Source organism: Vicugna pacos, chromosome 17, assembly GCF_048564905.1.
Source record: "Vicugna pacos chromosome 17, VicPac4, whole genome shotgun sequence".
NCBI lineage: Eukaryota > Metazoa > Chordata > Mammalia > Artiodactyla > Camelidae > Vicugna > Vicugna pacos.
Genome location: NC_133003.1, coordinates 7,930,605 through 7,954,506, shown reverse-complemented (window position 1 = coordinate 7,954,506; position 23,902 = coordinate 7,930,605).

Genomic DNA, 23,902 nt, shown 5'->3' with positions numbered 1-23,902 from the left:
TCGTTACGACGTGATGGCGGAAGGGTTATTCTGTTTAAGAAAACTGCAGTAATTAGGGTCATCAGACACCTGGGGGTCAAAAGCTCCATTATAGGGCAAAATGGCAAAATGTTAAGCTGTCATCAGGCAGGACATTATGTGACTTGTGGCTGTGTGATCGGAAGCGGTATGAATTCAAAGGAACAGGATGCCACCAAGAACTTGGCCAGCTGAGATGGTCTTGAAGTGAGGTTAGATGTTCTGGCACCTTTGGAGGAGAAGAAAGAACCAGAGTGGGAGGAGCGGCCACAGGAGCAGAGCCTGAAGGCAGAAAAGCTCAAATCCTCTTTGGAAGCAGAGATGAGTGCAGATGCTTGGGGACACTCCCTGAGGCCAGCTCACAACTGCTCAGGTCCACAGGGCTCGGTGCATGACTTTTTATACATTCCAGGCTACAAATCTATGTGACTGTCTGTCTAATTCCCTTCTCAGTCTCATGGCAATGTTCAAGTTCATCCAGCTCTTTGCTGTCGTTTTTTTTTTTCCTTTTTTTCCTTATAATTGAATATTGTGACCACTTTTTTAAGGACATGTTGGCTCTATTGTACAACACAGGGAATATATGTCAATATTTTACAATAACTATTAATGGGGCATAACCTTTAAAAATTGTGAATCACTACATGGTACATCCAAACCTTATATAATATTGTACATTAACTATGCTTCAGTAAGAAAAAAAGCGAAATATTAAAATAAAATGTAAGGAGGGACTGAGGATGAAAAAGCAGTCTCTCTCTCTTTTTTTTTTTTTTTTGAAGTATAGTCAGTTTACACTGTTAAGTCAATTTCTGGTGTCCAACACAACGCTTCAGTCATATAGGAATATACACATATATTCGTTTTCATATTCTTTTTCACCAGAGATTACTATAAGATATTGAATATAGTTCCCTGTGCCCTACAGTATACACCTGTTATTTATTTCATGTATACTAGTTAGTATCTGCAAATCTTGAACTCCCAATTTATCCCTTCCCATCCCCTTTCCCCCTGGTAACCATAAGTTTGTTTTCTATGTCTATGAGTCTATTTCTGACAAGTTCATTTGTCTTTCTTTTTTTCAGATTTCACGTATAAGTGATATCATGCAGTATTTTTCTTTCTCTTTCTGGCTTACTTCACTTAGAATGACATTATCCAGGTCCATCCATGTTGCTGCAAATGGCATTGTTTTATTCTTTTTATGGCTGAGTAGTATTCCATTGTATAAATATACCACAGCTTCTTTATCCAGTCATCTGTTGATGGACATTTAGGTTGTTTCCATCTCTTGGCTATTGTAAATAGTGCAAGAAGCAGTCTTTCTGATTGGTTCTGGCCACGAGTGAGGAAAACTCTTTCAAGCCGGGGCTGTTACTACTAGACTCATAGTGATAGGTGAGTCTCACACTGGGGCCGCTCCCCAGGGGTGAAGAGCTAGCCAGGAGCTGGAGCCTCAGGTACAGGATGACATTTTCTCATCTCCTCTCCTGCAGCCTCGTCCTTCTCATCTCATATTATTCCAGTGGATGTTCCCATAAATGAGGGACAGTCCTAAAGAGGAGGGAGGGGCAGGGGCTGGGATGACACCTCCAAAGTATATACCCCATGATACAAGAGCCTGAAATTGAAAAAGAGCTGAAAGAAGGAAAAGTGATTTGCATCATGACCATTTTTAAGTGTACACTTCACTGGTATTGAGTACATTCATATTGCTGTGCAATGATCACCACCTTCCATCTCCAGATCCCTTTTCATTTTGCAAAACTGGAACTCTGTGTCGGTTCAACAAGAACTCCTCTCTCCCAGCCCCTGCAACCACCCTCCTACTTTCCTCCCTTCTTTAAAGAAAAAAAAAAAACTCCTCTTTCCTCTGTGCCCCAGCCTCTGGGAGCCACCATTCTACTCTCTGTCACTGTGAAGTTGACTTTCTTCTTTCTTTTCTTTTTTCTCTAAGAATCCACATGTAAGATCATGCAGCATTTGTCTTTCTGTGTTTCTGGTTTATGTCACTTAGCATAATGTCCTTCTGGTTCATCCATGTTGTCACTAATGCACAGTTTCCTCCTTTTGTAAGGCTGAATAATATTCCAGCATCTATGTGTATCACATCGTCTTTATACATTCATCACTTGACTGACACTTAGACTGTTTCCACACCTTGGCTATTGTGAATAATGCTTCAATAAACATGCGAGTGCAGACAGGTCTCTGAGATAGTGATTTTATTTCCTCTGGATACACACCCAGAAGTGGGGATTCTGGATCACATGTTAGTTCTATTCTTTTTTTTTGACGAACCTCCATACTGTTTCCCATAATGGCTGGACCAATTTACATTCCCACCAACAGTGCACAAGGAATTCCGTTTTTCTATCCTTGTGCTTGTTACTTCTTGTCTTTTTAATGATGGTCACCCTAACAGGTGTGAGGTGATATTGCATTGCTGTTTTGATTCGTGTTTCCCTGATGATTAGTGATGTTGAGCACCCTTTCCTGTGCCTGTTGGCCATTTGTATGCCCTCCTTGGAAAAGTCTATTCAGATCTTTGCCTACTTTTTTGGGGGTCTTTTCCTATTTAATTGTGAGAGTTCCTTTTATATTTCAGATACTAACAAGTTGCCGGATACATACCTTGCAAATATCTTTTCCCATTTCACAGCTTGCCTTTTCATCTTGATTGATTCATTGCCAAACAGAAACGTTTCAGTTTGATGTAGTCCCACTTTTTTATTTTTGCTTCTGTTGGATTTGGCTGTCAAATCCAAAAAATCATTGCCAAGACCAATGTCAGGAAGCTTTTCCTCTGTTTTCTTCTAGGAGTTTAACAGTTTCAGATCCTAGCTTAAGTCTTTAACACATTTTGAGCTGGTTTTTGTGTGTGGTGGGAGGTAAATGTCCAATTTTAGTCTTTTGCACGTGGATATTCAGTTTTCCAACACTACTTATTGAAGAAACTATTCCTTTCTCATCATGAGTTCTTCACACCTTTGCTGAAAATTAGGCTGTACTTGCATGGGTTTATATCTGGGCCCTTGATTCTGTTCCATTGATGTGTCTGTTTTTATGACAGTACCACACTGTTTTGAGTACTGTAGCTTTCTCATATAGTTTAAAATCAGGAAGTGTCATGCTTCCAGCTTTGTTCTTCTTGATCAAGGTTACTTTAGCTCTTTGGGGTCTTCTGTGGTTCTATATGAACTTTAAGAGTGTTTTCCTATTTCTGTGAAAAATTCAGTTGCAATTTTGATAGAGGTTGAATTGAATCTGAAAATTCCTTTGGGGAGTATGAACATTTTAACAATATTAATTCTTCCAAACTAGGAACATGGGATATCTTTCCATTTGTTTGTGACTTCCTCATTTTTTTTTCCATCAACACTTTATATTCAATGTACAGATCTTTCACTGCCTTGGTTAAATGTATTCCTAAATATTTTCTTCTTTTTGATATTATTGTAGATTCGATTGTTTTGTTAATTTTCTTAAGAAAATGTGTACTGTTTATTTATTTATATATATAATATATTTCTATATATATATATAAAACAAATGTTATATATAGTAGTTTGTATCTGCAAATCCCAAACTCCCAACTTATCCCACCCTCACTTTCCCCTTTGGTAACCATAAGTTTGTTTTCTGTGTCTGCATGTCTCTTTCTGTTTTGTAAATAAGTTCATTTGTGCCATTTTTAAGATTCCATACATAAGTGCTATTGTGTGATATTTATCTTTCTCTAACTTACTTCACTTAGTATGATAATCTCCAGGTCCATCCATGTTGCTGCAAATGGCATTATTTCAATTCCTTTTTATGGCTGAGTGGTATTCCACTGTGCATCTATATACACCACATCTTCTTTATCCAATCACCTTAGGTTGCCTCCACGTCTTGGCTATAGACATATAACATATGTGCTATTATATAACATTGTCGGAGCCAGCCGACAATCAATCAGGTCCAGAAATCTGTGCTGCAGGACTGAGAAAAGAAAGACAAGACTAAAAGGAAGACAAGACTAAAAGGTGGGGGAGAGGGTCTCACTCTAGCCCGCAAGACGCTAGGTCAAGAGTGGACCTCGTGTTTATTTCCAGCAGTTAATTTATATGCTTTTAACCCATAGGCAACAGTATCGTAGGTAACGGTATTGTTTTTATGATCTCTTAACAATGTGTACTAAAATCAGTAACTTGTGCATAGTTACATACATCATTATTGTTTATATTTCTCATCAATCAAGACTAACCGTTCCCCATGAGCTAACATCATTGATAACTGTTATTGTTCCTCTAGGCTAACATCGTGATTTGTGTATTGGTAACTCAGGTGATTGTCACAAAGATCACTAACTTATGTAACTTGTGTATTGGTAACTCAGGTGATTGTTACTAAGATCACTAACTTGTGTGACCTGTATCTCTCTTTCCAGAAGCCCCTGTTCTTAATAACTCAATGGCATCAAGATGTTTTTCCGACTCCAAATGCACCTGCTGTTTTTCTAACAAAGGGGTGGCGGGACAGAGATTGTCTTTGCTCAGTCAGCCTTAGAGCCTGAAGCCCCGCACTCTGGGAGTTTAGGCCCAGTTTCTGTGCTCGGCAGCCCTCAGGTCATGAGTGGCCCCCCGCATAACATATACAATATAGGCTATAACATAGTGCTGTTATAAACAATGGGGTGCATGTATCTTTTCAAATTGCAGTTTTCTCCAGATATACACCCAGGAGTGGGATTGCTAGATCATATGGTAAGTCTACTTTTAGATTTTTAAAGAATCTCCATATTGTTTTCTATAGGATTTTCCAATGGTTGCACCAATTTACATTCCCACCAGCAGTGTAGGAGGTTCCCTTTTCTCCACACCCTCTCCAGCATTGATCGTTTGTGGACTTTTTGATGATGGCCATTCTAACCGGTAGGAGGTGATACCTCATTGTAGTTTTGATTTGCATTTCTCCAATAATTAGTGATACTGAGCATTTTTTTCATGTGCCTGCTGGCCATCTGGATGTCTTCTTTGAAGAAATGTCTATTTAGGTCTTCTGCCCATTGTTTGCTTGGGTTGTTTGTTTTCGATAACAAACTGTATGAGCTCTAAACCCTGCGTTCTTAACCTCGACCCTGTACTCTTTTTTTTTCCACATTTTTCTCTCTCAGGAAACTTCAACACGCTAACAGTAAAAGTACTAATCAAACAAAAATTGTTTACGGAGTCCTCCCTAAGAGCAAAGCCCTGGACCAGGTGCTGTGATGCAGGAGGTGAGGCAATACCGAGGTTCCACCATTGATAAACCTGTAACGCCGGTTCATCCACAAAGTTAAAGGGAAGGAAGAGTCCACCTTAGCCAGGCCTTCCCTAACCTCCACGCAGAGGGAGCAGTGCCCCTTCCTCTGAGCACGCATGTCCAGTTGTCGGACAGCTGAGTGCCAGGCAGGGCAGCACGGGGACCTCAGAGCCAGACTGCCTGGTTCTGATCTTGGCTCCATCACCTGCGACATGAGGATCTCTGGGCATGTGATTGCACAGAGGCGCCTCATCTCTTAGGCTGAACCTTATTCAACTGCTGACCTACCACTGTTGTGACCTACATCAGTCACAACAGCAATCTCATAGGGATCAATCTCATATAACATAAGAATGCCAACACTCACGGGATTACTGGAAGGTTCAAATGAATCCACACAAGCAAAGCACTTCGGACTTACCCAGCTTTACTCAACACGCAGCTTTATTGTTACAATGCCTGTTTTCTGACACTTGAACTTTTTTTTTAAGCTTTTTCAAGCCATGTTATTTTTTATTTTATTTTATTTTATTTTGGTGGAGGGAGATCATTAGGTCTATGTATTTATTTATTATTAGGTTTTTTTTTTAAGGGAGGTACTGGGGATGGAACCCAGGACCTCGTGCATGCTAAGCATGTGCCCTACCAATGAGCTACACCCTCCCCTCGATACTTGAACTTCTTGACTACTTCCTCATGCACCTCTGAGTTTACCCTGACTCTTACTCCAACACCTAAACAGTCCTGGGCACCTAGTAAATGTTCAATGCATGTATGTTGATGAGTGAATAAATGAAATGGAGCTGCCCAGCGAACCAAGGGGCCAGAAGGATCTGCACAAAGGAGACAGCCCATAAAGTCAGCAAGATTCAAGCGTGTGGAAGGGAAGAGGGAGAGCACATTAAATGCTGTGAGGGAGGGACTTGTATGAAAAATGGAAAGAGTTCCACACCAGGCTGGCCAGGGCCCTGGCTCTAAACAATGACATGTGTGAGGGAGAAAAAGGCACTTCTCGGGGCCACCACAGTTCTGCAAGGGCCTCTGTCTATCGTGAAGCCCGAGTTAGGTGTCAGCCTCCACTTGGCTTGGGCGGTGTGCATCCTGCACAACCTTCCAGAGCAGCCCTGAGGTGGCTCCCTGGAGGCAACAGAGGATTTCGCTTTTCACACATGTGCTGGGGACCTGAATCAGCTTGGCGGAGTGGCTGCTGCCAGCAACGGATCTGCTTTTCTTTTCTCCTCGAGCTCCAGGCTCTCACTGTCCCCTCCACCCCCAGACCTCTGCTCACAGAGCAGCATCCCCCAGGTGTGAAGCTCTGCCCCACTGCTGTTGTGACCTGGGCCAAGGTCAACATCTCCTCTCTGTACTTCAGTTTCCTCCTCTGGAAAATGGGATGGAAAATGCCTCGCCAATGCTGTGAGGAGGAGGCTGAAAAGCAGGTGTGAGAGACCCTCAGCAGAGGCCAGGCCCGGGTGACACCCAGTGTGGAGCCCTGGGTATCACACGCCCGGCTGGATCATGCCCATGTTTCCCACATGACACATCGGGGAAGCTAGTTACTCAAAATGAGAAGAGCTCTTCATGCCCCTCGGGGGTGGAGGATTGTACATTCTCACACTTTCAATGACTTACTGAGCACAAGGAGTTGATGCTACATTTTCAGCTAATAAAATACTAATAGTGGAGCACTTTGGGGAAGCAGAAACTAGGGGAAAGCATTTAGATGTTTTTTAATGGCATAGCCTCTTCTCTGATTATTGCAAGAACCCCAGAAGATGGTTAGGACTGTCTTCCTCAATTTACAAATGGAGAAACTGAAGCTCAGACAACCAGATGGGCTGCCCAGAGGACACACGGAAATAGCTGTAGAGCAGGTGTGGAGGGGATCAGAGTTTAGGCATGAGTGATGACCAAGAAAAAGAACTCCTGTTTATAAACACAAAATTAGGCACCGCAGTTTGGAAGGACCCTGTGCCAGGAAGAGGGCATAAAACGTTAACTTCATTCACTGCAAGACAGTTGCTCTTCTGGCTGAGATGAGAAGTGATTTATTGCATTTAAATGCAACATTACGAGATGAGGAGGAGATCCAGCGATCCTTAGCCTCTTGCTTCCTCCCAGCACCACGAGTGTACCTGCCCAGGTGAGTGGAGGGCCTGCTGGGCCTCTTTCTAAAATAGGATGATCCAGGCCTTTGCTCTGCAGACATCCCCACTAATTCAGAAGTCACCAACCGTAAGCAGGAGGGCCGACTCCCCCTGCAGAAGTGCCTCATGGGTCCCCTATTGTTTCCAAAGAATTCGAGCCAACAGTTAAAACTTCATGATCAGTTTGCTTTGCCAATTTCCTGTGAAAACACTGGAATGTCTAGAAACACCTGGGGGGGGGGGGACAGTGGCTACTGACTTCCTTTAAGAGCCAGTGCTCACCTGTCCAACCTCCTCTCCACCACAGCCTTTTATCACATCAGCCTCCTTCTTTTATTAAACTTGCCCACTTGAACCCTATAATCATTTTGGGGGGAGGATTAAAAAGTGTCTTGGAAATCCCACCACCAGCCAAGAGAGAATGAAGTTAGCCGTGTGAAGCCGCCGGCCATGGGCCTCACGGGCACCCAGGAGGGCTGGGCTGGGTTCTCCTTCATCTCTGGGCCCCTCACATCCCAGTATGAGCGCCCCAAGGGCCTGGCTGGTTGGCAGCTGCCCATTCTCCAGCCCAGGCATTGGTCATTAGCAGAGCCCCCACAGGAGATGCGCAGGGGCGGCAGGGGTGGGGTGGAGGGGTGTTCTATAAACTCTTCATTTTTTTTCTAGTCACTAGCAGTTCTCAAAACAGATTCAGTGGGTTGCATGACTTGGAAAAATCTCGGCTGAGCGGGCAATTAAGGACTACGTGAGACCTTTACTTCTAAATTCCTTCCAGCTCACCTCCGTACGGCTGGTGCTAAAACATTCATCATTAGTTGGAGATGCTTCTAAAGCTAATGTTCTGGTGGAGAGGAAAGGATTGTAATGAGGTATCTATGTGATTATGAAACCGCTTCACAACAACAGCAAACTGCTCTGAAGAGCAGGGTGCATCACGGGGCCGGGACAGAGGAGGAAGCTGGTATTCATGCGATGAGAGGTACTTATTCAGGGCAATTGGCTTAATGACACAGGGGATTTATTTATTCTTTTTCCCCCCCTTCATCTTTTGGTAATCATAAAACAGGGTGATGAAATCCTGATCTGATTTGCAGCAACATGATGGACCTGGAGATCATCATTCTAAGTGATGCCAGAAAGAGAAAGAAAAATGCCATGTGACATCACTATGTGTGGAACCTAAAAAAATAAAATAAACAAATAAGGACACAAATGAACTACTTATTATTTATAACTTAGATGACTGGTTTCTTGAATGCACATAAGCACAGCTGACTGTCCGTAATGACTGCATTACCCCATTCGGTTGATTCTTATTTTGTGGTTGGCTTTATTCCTTTGATAACTATGTAAGTTTAAAAATCTAAAGCTCTAATCTGTTCTTAGAACCAATGATCAGTACATATATGTAAACTGAAAAAAATGTGCAGTATATTGTATACATGTATTTACATGCAATGTAATGTATATGTGTAGTCAAAGTGTAATAATTCTACCTAATAAAACTGAACAAGGGAAAAAAAGAAAAAAGAATACTATGACATAAAAAGTCTACTATCTTATTAACTGGAATTGTATTAAATCTATAAATTAGCTTGGGGTAAGCTGATATCTAAACATATCAAATATAAATAGCATACATATTCCAAGGATTAATACAATTTAAAAGAAACAGTAAAAATTAATGCAACTCCAGAAATAAGAAATAATTAACAATACATTTTAGTTTTAGAAAATATATAAATAAGATACATATTAAAATATAAATTTAAAATATAAAATATAAATTTTATATATCTAGGATATATACTAGTTATAAATATTATAAAATAAATGAAAACAAATGTATCTATATGTATGCATGACTGGGACATTATGCTGTACATCAGAAATTGACACATTGTAACTGAGTATACTTTAATTAATGAAATAAAAATAAAGAATAAAATAAAATAAATTATACTTTAAAAAAGAGTCCAATATCTTAAAAGAAATCTGAAAGTATCTGAAAAAAAATCCTGATTTGACTCCCACAGCCACTAGCAAACCCAAGGGTCTCTGTAGATAAAATCGGATGAAGCTGTCCCCTCCAGCAGAACGGTCAGTGCAAGGAGCCTGGGGGAGACAAGCCCTGCGGACACTTGGCTGGGCCGGAGGACAGCGCTGATGCGTCGGGGAGAGCAGGCAGCCCTCTGATCACACAGAGCCCCCTGCCAGGGCACATCGCTTGGTGAGCAGGGCATGGGCTGAATTTCAGTGCCGAGCTGTCTTCCTGTCTGGGCGCATCTGTGCAAAACTGCCCCAGTGTCCTCAGTGGTCCTCCCTGGGGGATGCAATATTGTAGTTTCTTGTCTACAAATCAGTTGCAGAAAAAGGAAAATGGGAGAGAAGTGAAGTTCCTCGAGTGGGTATGAGCAACCATATTTCCTGACAGACCCAGGCACTCAATTAGTCATTGATTCATATGTTTCTCCAACAAACAATGACTGAACAACTAATATGTGCCAGTCAATGAGGACTCAAAGGGGTCTCAGACACAGTCACTCAAGATGCCAGGGAAAAGGATGTGTCAACAAGAGCTTAGCTGGTGTGATGATTTCAGAAACCATTCGGAAGATGGGGTTGACCAGTGGGTGGGAAGGATGCTGACTGTGAGGTACCTGATGGTTATTCCTAGACTTTAGACTTACAGGAATTTCTGAAGGTTTGACCTGCATATTCTGCTTAGAACACACAACATGTTATAGACCAGAAACTGACACACTGCAACTGACTGCACTTCAATTAAAAAAAAAAAAAAAAAGAACGTGCAACACTGAACAATGGGAATTAAACCCAATATACCCAGTTTGGGCAGTCACCTATTTCCTTAGAAAGCCCACAGCTAATTTTCAAAGCGGTAGGCACTGGAGTCCAGCATCACACAATGAAAAATGTTTCCTCCAACCAGAGGAAAAATGTTTCCTCTCTGAGTAAACAGAAAAGATTCGTTTCTTCTTCTTGCAACAGAGCAGGTTTGAGTCTAAAGCATGACTCAACGCAAGGGGAGAAATATTTTGAAAGTATCTTTAAGGGTTCAATACTGTAGACTCTCCAGCCAGAAACTGGCTGCTTCTTAACTGCTCTGAAAAATTCTCCAGGTTTCAAGCAGTAACTAACCCAACATTAAGTTCCATCCTCCTTCTCAAAGTTCAATCCTGTGAGGATTATGAGGGATATTAACAGTAACAGATCTTGGTTATTTAGCTACTTACTACATGCCAGGCATTCTCCAGCTGTTTTGCTCTGTGAACTGTCTTACCCCCGACAGCACTTCCTTTCCCATGATAAGGAAAAGAAGGCACAGACAGTTTCAGGAATTTGCCTAGAATCACAGAGAGAATGACTGGTGATTTGAACCAAGGCAGTCCAGCTCCAGTATCTGGGCTCTCAACCAAGGCACTTCACTGCTTCCAAAATAAACACCTCTTTCTCTTTGACTTGCCACACTGAATTCTAATTACTGGCTTAGGTGCTCAAATTCCCCAGGACATCACGTGAACCTTGAGGCAGACACCCTCCACACACTAGCATGAGGCTCGCTACATATTAGGCAGCCGATAAACATTTGCTAAATAAATGAATGTCTCATACTTCTAGTTCTGCCTTAAGTTATGTGTCACCCCTACCAAAGAACTTAGCACAGATACCACGGGAATCAGGCAAAACTAGGTGCAATACAGAAGCTGGGAGAAAAGAAAATCCGAAATACAGAAAGGCAGGTGGTCAAAGAGTTTTGGCAAGTAGTCCCAGATGTCTAAGAAGAATCACTTCTGGGCTTACACTGTTCATCCCAGCAGCAGGAGGCTGACAACTGAGGGAGGGGTAAAATCTCTTGCACAGACATGCCCAAGGTTGCATGGAAGAGAAGCAGGAAGGGAGGTGACAAAGTACTCTGAACACCCTGCAATGCAATCGCAGCATGGTAGGAATGATCGCAAAGACGTCAGCAAGGGTACAATTTTGCAACAACTTTAAGGGTGTGTGTGTGTATGTGTGTTTAGGGGTGGGGAGGTAAAGGCAGGGAGAATGAATACCAGCCTTTATAAAGTGTGGGTGGTAAATGAATGTGGCTGAAACACTGAAAATGGAATACAAAAGTTACCCACAGTCCCCCGACCAAGAAACCCAAAGGAACAATTCAGAGGAGCACAGAGAATACAATCAAAACCACTCAGCGCAATCAAAGCACAATTACAAGCTGCTGATGCTAACGCAAAAGTTTTTCGCATTCTGCTCTTACAGAAAGCAGATAGAAAAATATACCCGAAGACTAGCTTTTCAGGAGCCTTTCAAGGTAAAGGTCTGCCTGAATTCCAAATGAAGGAAATCATATTCAAGGGGTGGAGAGAGTCACATTATAGAGAACAATGTCTGAGATGCTGGATCAAGCTGTGTCTGAAGCCCCTGATTCCTGGAATGGCTGCTGTATGAGCTGCTTTGTATAAGTCAGTCTGAATTAAATGTTCTATCATTTGCACCTAAAAAAAAAAACTAGCTTTAATTCTTCACTGTCTGAGGAAAGGGTAGATTATAGCTTTTGGAGCTTTAGGAGGATGAAAATGCAGAAAATGAAGCATTATCTCAAAAGAAGTAAAGGAAAGAAATGCAACGTCCTCTCAGTGTAGAATCAAGTCCAGAGGCACCAAAGGCTTCAGGAAACCTCATTCCAATCATCACTGTTTCCCCTCCCAGTCCTTGCATTCCATCAAATCAGACCTGACCCCAGTAACTTCTCCAGAGTCCCAGTTGAGATACCAGAACAGCACCCAGCCATGGACTTCTGGATGGGGACTTGCCCATCTACCACCCTCACAGTGTTTGTCCACTGTTGCCACCAAACTAGGCCTTCTTCAAATGACTGCCTGTGATTTTTTTTTTAAATCATACATTAGATTACACCGTTCTCATATAAGTATTTCCATTGGGCCCTCCTACGCTGCTGGTGGGAATGTAAATTGGTGCAGCCATTATGGAAAACAGTATGGAGAGTCCTCAAAAAACTGAAAACAGACTTACCCTATGATCCAGCAATCCCACTCCTGGGCATATATCTGGAAGAAAATATAATTTGAAAAGATATATGCACCCCAGTGTTCATAGCTGCACTATTTACAATAGCCAAGACATGGAAGCAACCTAAATGTCCATCGACAGATGACTGGATAAAGAAGTTGTGGTATATTTATATAATGGAATACTACTCGGCCATAAAAAGGAATAAAATAATGCCATTTGCAGCAGCATGAATGGACTTGGAGATCATCAAAGTGAAGTAAGCCAGAAAGAGAAGGAAAAATACTATATGATGTCACACATATGTGGAATCTAAAATAAAAAGATAAAAGAGGACAATAATAAACTCCTCTACAAAACAGAAACAGACTTGCAGACATAATAAACAAACTTATGATTACTAGGGGAAAGAGGTGGGAATAGATAAATTTGGGAGTTTGAGATATGCAAATGTTAACCACTATATCTAAAAATAGATTAAAAAACCAATTTTTTAGCACAAGGAACTATATTCAATATCTTGTAATAACCTTTAATGAAAAAGAATATGAAAATGAATATATGTATGTACATGCATGACTGGGACATGAGGCTGGACACCAGAAATTGACAAGTTGTAACTGACTATACTTCAATTTAAAAAATTAAAAATAAAAAATAAATGGACTAGACTGCTTTAAACACGAAGTTAACTATGACAGATCCTAAGTGTGAAAGACGTCTTCCCACTTGAAGGATCCCATTATCATCTCCCCTCCACACAAAGATGGACCCCGTCATCACAATGCTGTCCCATCTCTCAGCTGCGCTCAGACTCATCTTCCCGCATCCAGCAACAAGTATTTAAAGGTCCCGGGTACCACACTGAGGCTACAGAAATTATGACAGCTCTGGCTCACAAGGTAAAAAAACAAAGAAATGAACATTCCCATTGAGGAGCAGACATACAGACACAGTAAATAATTGTTGACCCAGCCATGCATTTTGTGGCATTTGGATTTTTATTACCTATTTATAACAAATAATCTCCAATTAATTATAACACAGTGGCCTTGTTTTCAGAAGCATATAGCACCTTGTGCCAAAAAAAAAATAAAAAAGAGTTAGCAGAATCCAAAGTGTTCCGGGTGTTTCCGCTTGACATAGATGAGCAAGAAGGAAATTGAACAAGGAGGTAACAATCATGGCGGCATGACCACGCCCCAGAGCAAAGAAGGGTGCAATATTTGCAGAGTAATTGTAACAGCCCTAATCATGGGCTCAACTCCAGGTTCACCACCACATGGATCATGATCAGGAATTCACCCCAGGATCCTGTCTGAGATGAGAAACGGCCTCTTCACTTGCAGTTCCTGTGGGATGTCGGCTTTGGACACACATGTTAGACATTTTATCACAGAGACTCAAACGCAACATGACAACCGACTTTCAGTACACCATTTCCTGAGAGTTTGGAGATTTGGCATCGGGAATTTTGCTTTTGAGCTTGGGAAACACAGTTCCCTAAAAGAGAAGCCAATTTGCTCACCAACAGGCTTGAGTCTTGATTATCAATTAAACCGACTCTAAAAACATCTAAATAGATGCTAAACATATCTCTGCAGATGGTCTCATTCAGTCCTCGAATCTCAAGAGAGAAAACTCGAGCCCATTCATGCAAATTTCATCTCCTACAAGATGACGGGGACGTGCCATTGAATGCAATGGGTCTTTTAAAAGGAATAACACTGATATTCGTATGAGAAGCGATTCAAGAAAACTGAGTTAGGAGGTGGACTGGATGAGGGTACCGCAATAGGATTTGGAATACACACAATTCTACCTCTTTTATTAGCAAAAATCACAGAATTCTTGACTTGTGGAATTTTGAAATATTCAGCATTATCTTTAAAAATGCAACCTTTCCCCAGCAAGATTCCTACTGACCTCAGTGGAACTTCAAAAATTGAAATAACTTCAGGGAAGCTTGCATGCATGATTTTAACACACTCACTGAAAGACAGTCAAGCCTTTAAAAATTTTCCCTGAACACCGGCGTACGCTCATTGCAATTTTCTTTCAGGGATCACCATTATGAGGGTTGCTAGGAAAGTTTCTTCTTAATCATTCACAAGCTCTCATATCGGTATTATACTAACATCTTTCCTTTTCAGACTGTATCAGAATCTGTTCCAAAATGGTGAGGATTATGCTTTGAAATATAAAACTTGATGGGCAAAATTAAAACAGGTACCCTGTAAATGTCTGGACAATTAAAACACATTTCCAATAAACGTCTGGTTTATGCACCAACATGGACTACTTCATATAGTAATGAGTATTTTCCTCAGATTTCTGGATCTGTAAAGTTTGCCATGTGGGACAAGATATGAATTTGGCAGGGCTGTTTACCGATTATTCCAGTGTGCTTACAAATAGTGTTTGATCAGCCAACTTCTTCTACATTAACAGGTGTTGCCGTAGGAGAGATCCGGGGAAAGGGAAAATGGGACTGTCACATGGTTACAGAGCTTTGGTTTTTGGAAGTGATGCTGCTTCCAAGAAATCATACAGCTCTCTGAGCAGGAATGCTTGCTCCTTCTTTCCTGCTCTCCTAAATCTTCACATTTGCCTGCTCCTCCATTCCGCACGCGGGGTTAGCTGATAGGAGGTCAACAACAGAGAATTTCCCTGCAAGAAATCTGGCAAGGATGTCTTTTTTTTTAAGCACAAGGCAGTAAAGCTTCCAAATCAACAGAGAAGAAATAAAACGTTCAACCAATATTGCCTGAAAATTTGCAAAGTCGGAAAAGAGAAAATCAAACTAGAGTCTCACCTTATCTACACGTCCAGATAAATTCCTAACGGGTTGCAGAAATAATGTAGAAGGCTTAGAGCATACGTAAATATTTAACAGATTTGGGAGAGAGATTTTCTAAGAAAAAATGCAAAGGAAGAGGTAAGAGGAAAAAAATCTTACATTCTTTTTTTGAGGAATGCGATAATAAAAAATTACTACTCAGGTGCAACGACAATTAAGATCATTTTTCTTTTAAACATTTTACACTCTGACATTCAAAATGTTAGAAACCACAAGAAGAGTGAAAAACAACAAAAAATGTTTAAATTGCCTACAATGCTACTTCAAGAGCCACTATTAATGCTTTCTTATGCCCTGTTATTTATCTGTACTCTGTCCTAGTAAAAAGGATACCGTATAGACGACGTGCCAATGGGAATGTGCTTTGAGGTAGTTTGAGAGGGAATACGACCCCAGACTCCAGGCACGACACAACATAACCCAGATCCAAGCCAATTAAGACTGGATGTGCCTCGTGGTCCCAGTGAGTCACCCGTGGAAGGAAGCATGGCCCCATTCTGAGCCAGCAAGACTGCGGGGACTTTCAAAAAGGGAAACTCTCAGTCCTTCTACCTGGCCCGGGGCCATGTTTGGCAGCCATCTGTGACCAGAAAGGGAGACGCTCTGTGAGAACAGAGCAACTGCACTAAAAGCAGAGCCAAGAAATAAGGAGAAACTCAATGCTAATTTGAGCCCTGAGCCAGCCGAGCCTGAAGCCAGCCCTTCCCCAGAACTGCTGAGCTATGTCAGCCAATAGAACTCATTTCTCTTGAGCTGGTCGTGCTGGGTTTTCTATCACCAGCAACTGAGAAGGTCTTCCGGGTTCATTTGTCGGCAAGGATTCAAAACAACCCCCATGAAGTTAGGTTCCCAATAATCAACAGCTCAACTTTCCTAGCCTAAACCTATGAGTGACCTATTTCTGGAGATGTGGATTCACCCAGTCATGTCTGAAAATGAGAATAAGCGTTATCTGAAGAAAAATCGCAAGGAAAGATAAATGGGTGGTGGACTGCAAAACCCCAGCCATGGTCTACAAGTGACTGAAAAAAGTCCGGGGACAAAGCTAGGAATTTCCACCGCAGGTTATGGTTTGGCCTGTTTTACTTGGATTACATGTGGGCCTGATGCTGTACCAGAACTGGTGTCTCTTACAGTGTGCCTCAAAGTCTTAGTCTGAGGATCTCCAACCCCCCCATTAGAGCAGGCAGATAGCCAGATGTGAGCAGAGAAAGGGGGACGCAGGTCAAATGGCAGGAATTGGGCAGAAAGGAGGCGCACAAGCCAAATGTGGGAAACCCTACATCATATAAACACCAGAGGTCCCTGGGCAGAGAAAGAAAAGCAGGAACCTCCGGGCGGACAAACGGTCACACATTTTGGGATGACAAGTGAGCTGGAGGCAGACAAAGAAAGGTGGGAAAAGGCAGGAATCACCAGCGCTGGGATGCAACTGTTTGCTCATTATGAACTTGGTTCCATAAAATTAGCCTTGCAGATTAGAAGCACCCATCATGCACCGACGCCATGACACTTCCGATCTAGACTAAATAAGGACAAAAATCCCTCCTCCCCTCAAGAAGGTAGAGTTGGGATGGAAATCAGGGAATGCGACCTCAGACCCTTCCCTCCGCAGTGAATATTCTGCCCATTCATTTTTACAGCCTATGTAACCAACTTCCCAAAGAAACTCAGGGCAGCTGCTCACCTGAGTCTGCCCGCTCATCTCGAGTGTGTCCCATCACTTAATAAATCCTCACTTTACTTTCTTAACCTCTGTATCTCATCTCTGAATTCTTTCTGCAACAGGACAAGAACCTAGTCACCAGAAACACCTGCACCTGTGGCTAAACGAGTCCAAAAATGTCAACCTCATCCAGAGGAAAAGAAACAAAGGAACAACTCTAACCACACTACAGTATTTCACATCTTCTGTCACCAACTAGATTCCAACCATTGTCTTGAAGGATGAATAATTATGCACTACAGGTGCCACATCAATCAATCAATCAATAATGTGAATTTACTGACCTCCTATTATGTGCCTAGCATTATGCAAAACGCTCTCTGAATTATAACGTGTATCGACACTGGCTTAAAATGTCAAAACTATCTTTGCAGCCACTCAAAGGGATGTGTGGGAAACACCATGCCGGTTTCTGCACGGCGTCCGTCAACCACACAATCATGACACCAGCAGCCACAGGCAGTGACTTACAAAGGCGCTGATCAGATTTCATCACTAGAGAAAAAAATCACCTCAGTGACAGTTTTATAGTTCTGTCACTGTCTGTGTGTGCGCGCGTGTGTGTTAAAGGTAATTTTCAAACACAAAAAAAAAATAAGAAAAGAGACATTAGACTAAAATACTATCTGCGTATAAAGACCATTGGGAGCAGCGTTGTGTTTTGTTTTTACAGATGTAGACTTAAAACTGCAGCATACAGTCGGCTCTCGATGTCTGTGGGCTCCACATTTGTGGGTTCAACCAACTGCAGATTGAAAATATTATTTTTAAAAAATTCCAGAAAGTTCCGAAAAGCAAAATTTGAATATGCTGGTCACCAAGAACGATCTACCTATCATTTACATTGTATGAAGTATTAAAAGTAATCTAGAGATGATTTAAATTATCCAGAAGGCTGTATGTAAGTTCTATGCAAATACTACACCAATTATACAGGAGACTTGAGCATCCGCAGATTTTGATGTCTTCAGAGGGTCCTGCAACCAACGCCCTGCAGATAACAAGGAATAACTATAATTTGTTCTTCTTCTCTCTTTTTTTAGTGTTTTTTTTTTAACTTTTTTAAAATTTTATTTTGGGTTGGTAATTTGGTGGGGTTTTTTATTATTATTATTTTTGTTAATGGTGGTGCTGGGGGTTGAACCCAGGACCTCATGCATGCTGAGCACGTGCTCTACCACTAAGCTATCCCCTCCCCATTATAACTTGTTCTTTCTCGTCTCTCTTCTTACTTTCTCAGTGTATTAGAGGTAGAGAACAGGAAAGCTGGAAGGAGGAACAGCATCACTCCACGGAGAAATTTTCAACTGCTGCTCACATTGTGGCATGCCACAGGAAGGTCAAAGTCTTGAAACACCAAAGGCAGTTGGCTATGCCACCGAGGAACTTCTGACCCCGAGAAAGGAAGCAAGGTGAGTGAGGACATCGGGATTATTGAGAGCTAAAGGAGAACTGGGACAAAGGGAAGCAGGTGTTAATAGCAGTTGTTCCTAAGTGAAAACTGCGTCCGTGGTGGACGCTTACTGATTGGCTGGTTCGGCTACTGAGAACCCAGCCATACTCTTCAGTCTCAGTAGAAGGACAAGGCCAGGCACATTCCAACCCATCCCAAGGGCCAGTCATGTAATCCAAGCTTCAGCCACTGGACACTTGACTGCAACTTCCAACCTTGAGCAAAGCAGCACAAGATGGGAAATGATGAAACGGGAGGTCGACCCTGCTGCTGGATGCCAGGAGGTAACTGTTCCTCTCCTGTCTCCAAGCATCACACTTTTGTCCACTGTCCCTTCTGCCATCTACTCCATGTCCCTTCTCTAAATGCCCTTTTTATGTCTTAACTTGGACAGAATTGGGGTCTGCTGCTTACAGAAAAGGCTCTTAACTGATGGAGTATCCAGCCGCACCTCCATGTTTGTAGTTCTTTGACTCTTACTGTAAGATGCATATAATTCTGTTCAAGGTATCTGGTAGCCACTCCAAAGAGTTGAACAATACAGCTCAATAACAGAAACCAATGAACATTAGGAGTATCTGCAGTCTATGCACCCATTATCCAGACTGTGGTGTCTCAGAGTAATTTATTTCTTGAATAAAAATATCCCCACAGCCATAATCCACATGTATCACCCTGATCAATGAGTGACTTTTATAGTCACAAAACTTCACGCACAAATCTCCAACCAACTTAACTTATTTCCTCTGAGAAGGAAAGAGAAATGAAGGAAGGAAAGAGAAAGAAGGAAAGGAAGGGAAAAAGAGTTTTTAAAAAGGCAAAGAAAGAAAGAAAGAGAGAGAGAAAGAGAGAAAGAGAAAGAGAGAAAGAAAGAAAGAAGAAAAGAAAAGGGAAGGGAAGGAAAGGAAAAGAGGAGAAAGAGAAGGAAGGAAAGAAGGAAGGGAGGGAGGAAATATCTTTTAATACTATTTTGCTGGGAAAATATATACATGTGCTTGGTTTTTTAAGCAATCTTCCCACTCCTGTGATATCAAAAGTTCTACTTTTTATCATATAATTCTACTAATTGGTATCTCCTTTATCTTAATTTGTCCTGGTAACTTCTCAAGTCATTATTTTTTCTGGGAAAGATACTGTTGTGTTTCTCGCAGCACAAGCTACTAAGTAGGATCAAGAGCGTGAGTACTAGAAGACAGTGTTCATTAACATAAAACTATAAATAGTGACATTTTGATGGGGCAAGAAAATAGAAGCGACTCCAAAACATACGCCATTCAGTTCTATCAGTAATGATGAGGGCTGCAATTTACAAATTATCTCCTCCCCGCCAGGCACAAAGCGAGACGCTTTTACATACGTCCTCATCAGTTCTCCATGACAACCCCAGGGAGCAGGGACCAGGCTCCCACGTCACTAATAAGAAAACCAAGAGAGGCTGGAGCAAACCTGGTGCCTGTCTTCTTCCCAAAATGCTACTCTACTGACAGCTGTCCTTGCTTCAAGGAAGCCAGTCCCCACCACCCATGTCGTGGTCCCCATCACAAGGCGGGATTCCTACACCACAACCATCCTAATCAACTAGTAATTACAGCTCTACAAACCCTTTCAAGTGATGTCATCACTTCCCAGAGAGTTTCAAAAGAATCTTGAACATCCTCCAAAAAGATGGAACCAGTTATAGGCTGATGACATTCGATCTGATTCATACTCTGTTACTGACGAGAATGAAGTGGATTATTTAAGAGAGAAAAAAACTCTATAAATTAAATGTAATTCATTAAATATGCCATCAAGCACTGCAAGAAGACAAGAAGCCGGGCTTAGCCTGCGTTTCTGTGCCTCTGGTAACTCTGTCCGCCTCTATAAACATCAGCGCAAGTCCTTGAACCAGTCACCCAGGCATGTCTTTAAGCTTCTGGACCCCATTCCTCTTACCAGAAATGCTGAGAAGTTTAAAAGTTCTTTGGTTTGGGGCTTATTGCCTCTCGAGTTCTTTGTCTGCCCTGTGGCTGAAACACGAAGGACAGAATGAATGGCAGAAAGGTAGAAACCAGCTGATCCCCAGAACCTGACAAGGTAGTAACACAGATATTCAGATTCTGTGTCACTCAGATGTGACTGCGTCAGTCCTAATGCTTTGTATGCAAAATCCAAGCTTTCATAATCGCCCCGACAGCAGACAGAGGGCACCACGTTTGGAAATTCCTCCTCTGTCTGATTCTTTCAAACCAAGTTCTTAACCGAGTATAGTTTGAGTGAACTCAATGTATCCTTTCAGAACTAATATAGGGGGTCGTGGTTAAGACCTGGGAATCCAAAACGGCCACGGAGCACTTGAACTGTGGCCAAGTTCAAAGGAGAGCCACTAGGAGTGCCGAGTGCCCCACGGAGCTCAAGGATTAGCAACAAAAAATCAAAAGAATGCAAAGTATCTCAATAATATTGATACTGATTACACATCGAAATATTTTTTGGATGTATTAGGTTAAATAAAATACATTCTTAAAGCTATTTTTCCCTGTTCCTTTTTACTTTTTATCACATGGCTACTAGTGTCACTGAGCTCCAGTTCAGCCACTCGAAAGCCAATACGTGAGAGGCCAGTGTTGGTAGAAAGGAAAGTTTGCTTTATTCCAGAGGCCAGTGACTGGGGGAGAGGGTGGACTCATGTCCAGAGGCCAACCCTCTGCTGCCAATCAGTGGGTAAGAACTTTTAAAGGGGGCTTTTGGGGGGACACAGGCAGACGGGGGGGTGACACACAGAACAGTACAGTCATCTCTGACGTGAAATTAGTCATGTGGTGGTCTGAAGAGTGTCATCTTGGTTGTTTTAAATACAGTTAATCTCCAGTTCCAGGGTTGGTTTGTCCCCATTTCTTTGAGGCCAGTCCTCAGAATTGTGGCAGCTTCTGTCATGGCTACAGTTGGGTCACCCTCAGTCAACGTCTTCCACCTGCTGGGGTTTCAGTAGCTACGAGACAGCTCAAAGGACATGGCTCAGAATATGATCTAGAGCCCTCAAGGAGGAACTAAAGGTCCTTGACTTTGTTTAATGACTAAACTCTTACAATTTTGTTTTGCTTGACTATTTCCTTTTGTTTCTGCATCTTCTCATTTCTCTCATTAAACTTACTCTTTGACTGCAGTTTTTCTGCAGACAAGTAGCAGGTGGAGGACATGGGGGTGAGGGGACAGGGTCTGAACTGGGAAGACCCCATAGGGTCCCACTCCATTTCCCCAGGAAACTTTTGGCTTTGGGTGAGTTACTTAAGCTTTCTTTCCCACTTCCCTCATCTGCAAAATGGGGAGACTTAGTCTTCTTGCAAAGATTAAATGAGGCAGTTAATGTCTAATGTCCCAGGTTTAGCATATAGTAAAAACTTCAATAAATGTTAGTTACCATTAGCTGTTCTATATACATTATTCCAAATAATTTCTACAGACCACTGAATGTCTTCAGAAACATTTTCTATTACTAGTCTTTTAAGCAGGTCACTGTTCTCTTGTTCAGACAACCATGATTGAAAGGAAAGTAAGACTGAACCCAACGGTCGATGGATGAAACGGAACCAGAAACTTCCCACACTGGATTTTACCAGGAGAAACTTTACCGTAACTACTGGGAAAGAGGTATATGGCTGGAAATTTTCTTTTTAAGAGTCAAATGGAAATCCGAGGAAAGAGAAGAAATGCCAACTAAATGATTGCTCATCAACTCACAGTGACTCTTATCTTTTCCCCTCAAGATGAATGCCAGTTATATACGAAGGATAAAATTTCAACTAAGCTGCTACGTAAAGATGAAATGACCTTTAAGACAACTGGTATACTTGAAAGGGCTCTTAAGCGTCATTAGGGTGACTGTCAACCAGGGTCCAAAAACATGAGTCTCACACTGAGCTCACCAGCTCAAAGGTGGTCCTATCTCCCTTCAAAGTGCAAGGTGATCACTACCAGGCACTTGAGGAAGTGGGGAGGGGGACGTTCTCCTGGGTGGGGGGAGGGGGTGCTGTCCCCTCAGTGTGTTCTCCGGCTCCAGGGAAATGAGTTACTGGACACAGAGTTCATTAAGCCATAAGCGCAACTACCATCCCACGGCATCAACCGTATTGCAATCACAGTCCTTCCAAGAGGCAGCCAGCCGCCGTCTTCCGTAGAGAAACACCGGTTTGGACAAGGTTTATAAATGATTTTCATTAACTATCACTTACCATTAGTGCAAATAAAAGCACTAAATGCCCACTTTGCTGTGGAGAGTGACCTCTGGCCCGGATCCTCTCTGTAACCGATGAGGGCGAAATATATGGTGACAGCTCCTGATCACACTGAGTGCAGCCCGCGATTTGATGGTGCTGAGTGTCCCATGAGCCACGGCCAGCCCTGGCAAGGCCATTACACCTCGTTGTTGTTTTTTTTTTTAGAGGTATGCATATTAGCATCCCAGGGAATCAAGGAATATAAGCCGTTTCCAATCATCCGAAGTCAATTTCAACGCCTAAAAAACTCACACAGTTACACCATTACCTACAAAGAATTGCTCACAATGAGAACATATTTCTCCTCTTTACGATTCAGGCTTATATGCCTAAAAATACGTTAATCCGATCAGCCCAATTCCACTCCTATAGATAATAACCCAGTCATCATAACTCACCAGTCAGAAACAAGTCTCTCCAAATCCACACATAATGTCTTGCAGCTCCGTTTCGTCTCATAAAAACTTAATACAGCTGGTGCAATATTTAATACCAAGGCATCGCTGCCTGATTCTGTACTAATCCAGGATAACACGTTTCAGGGATGTCAAGGGGAAACCCTGGGAAGTCAACGCTCATAACAAGAAAATGATTTCCTTTGAAATCCTAACGCTTCGATACGAATGAAAACAAGTAAATGGCCGCCAAACGTGCAAAATAAAACACTAAATTACGAGTCTGACTCGACATACGGTGGGGAAGGGCTTTCCTTTCCCGGTAAGAGATTGGATCACACGCTTCCCCAGCCAATGTCTGATCCCAAACAGGGGATAACGGTTTCTCAGTACCCAGTCGGAGGCCAAGAGGGAAACCAGGGAGATTTACACAGTCACGCAAAGGTTGTTTTCTCATCAAGAGCTAAAGCCACGGAAAAAGAAAAGCCAAACCAAGAGGCCACTAAATGACATGCTGCACGTGCGGGATGTTCTCAAGCAGGTGTTGGTGACCACCTGTCCACTGTCCCTGCAGCACTCGGGCCGGATGCTTCCCGTCCGCAGGTCCATGCTCTGCAGCCCTGCTGGTGGGGGGCACAGCCAGCTGGTGCCCGGCCTCTGTTCCCTGGGAAAGTGAAACCTCTTGATGGGAAACTCCAGAAAA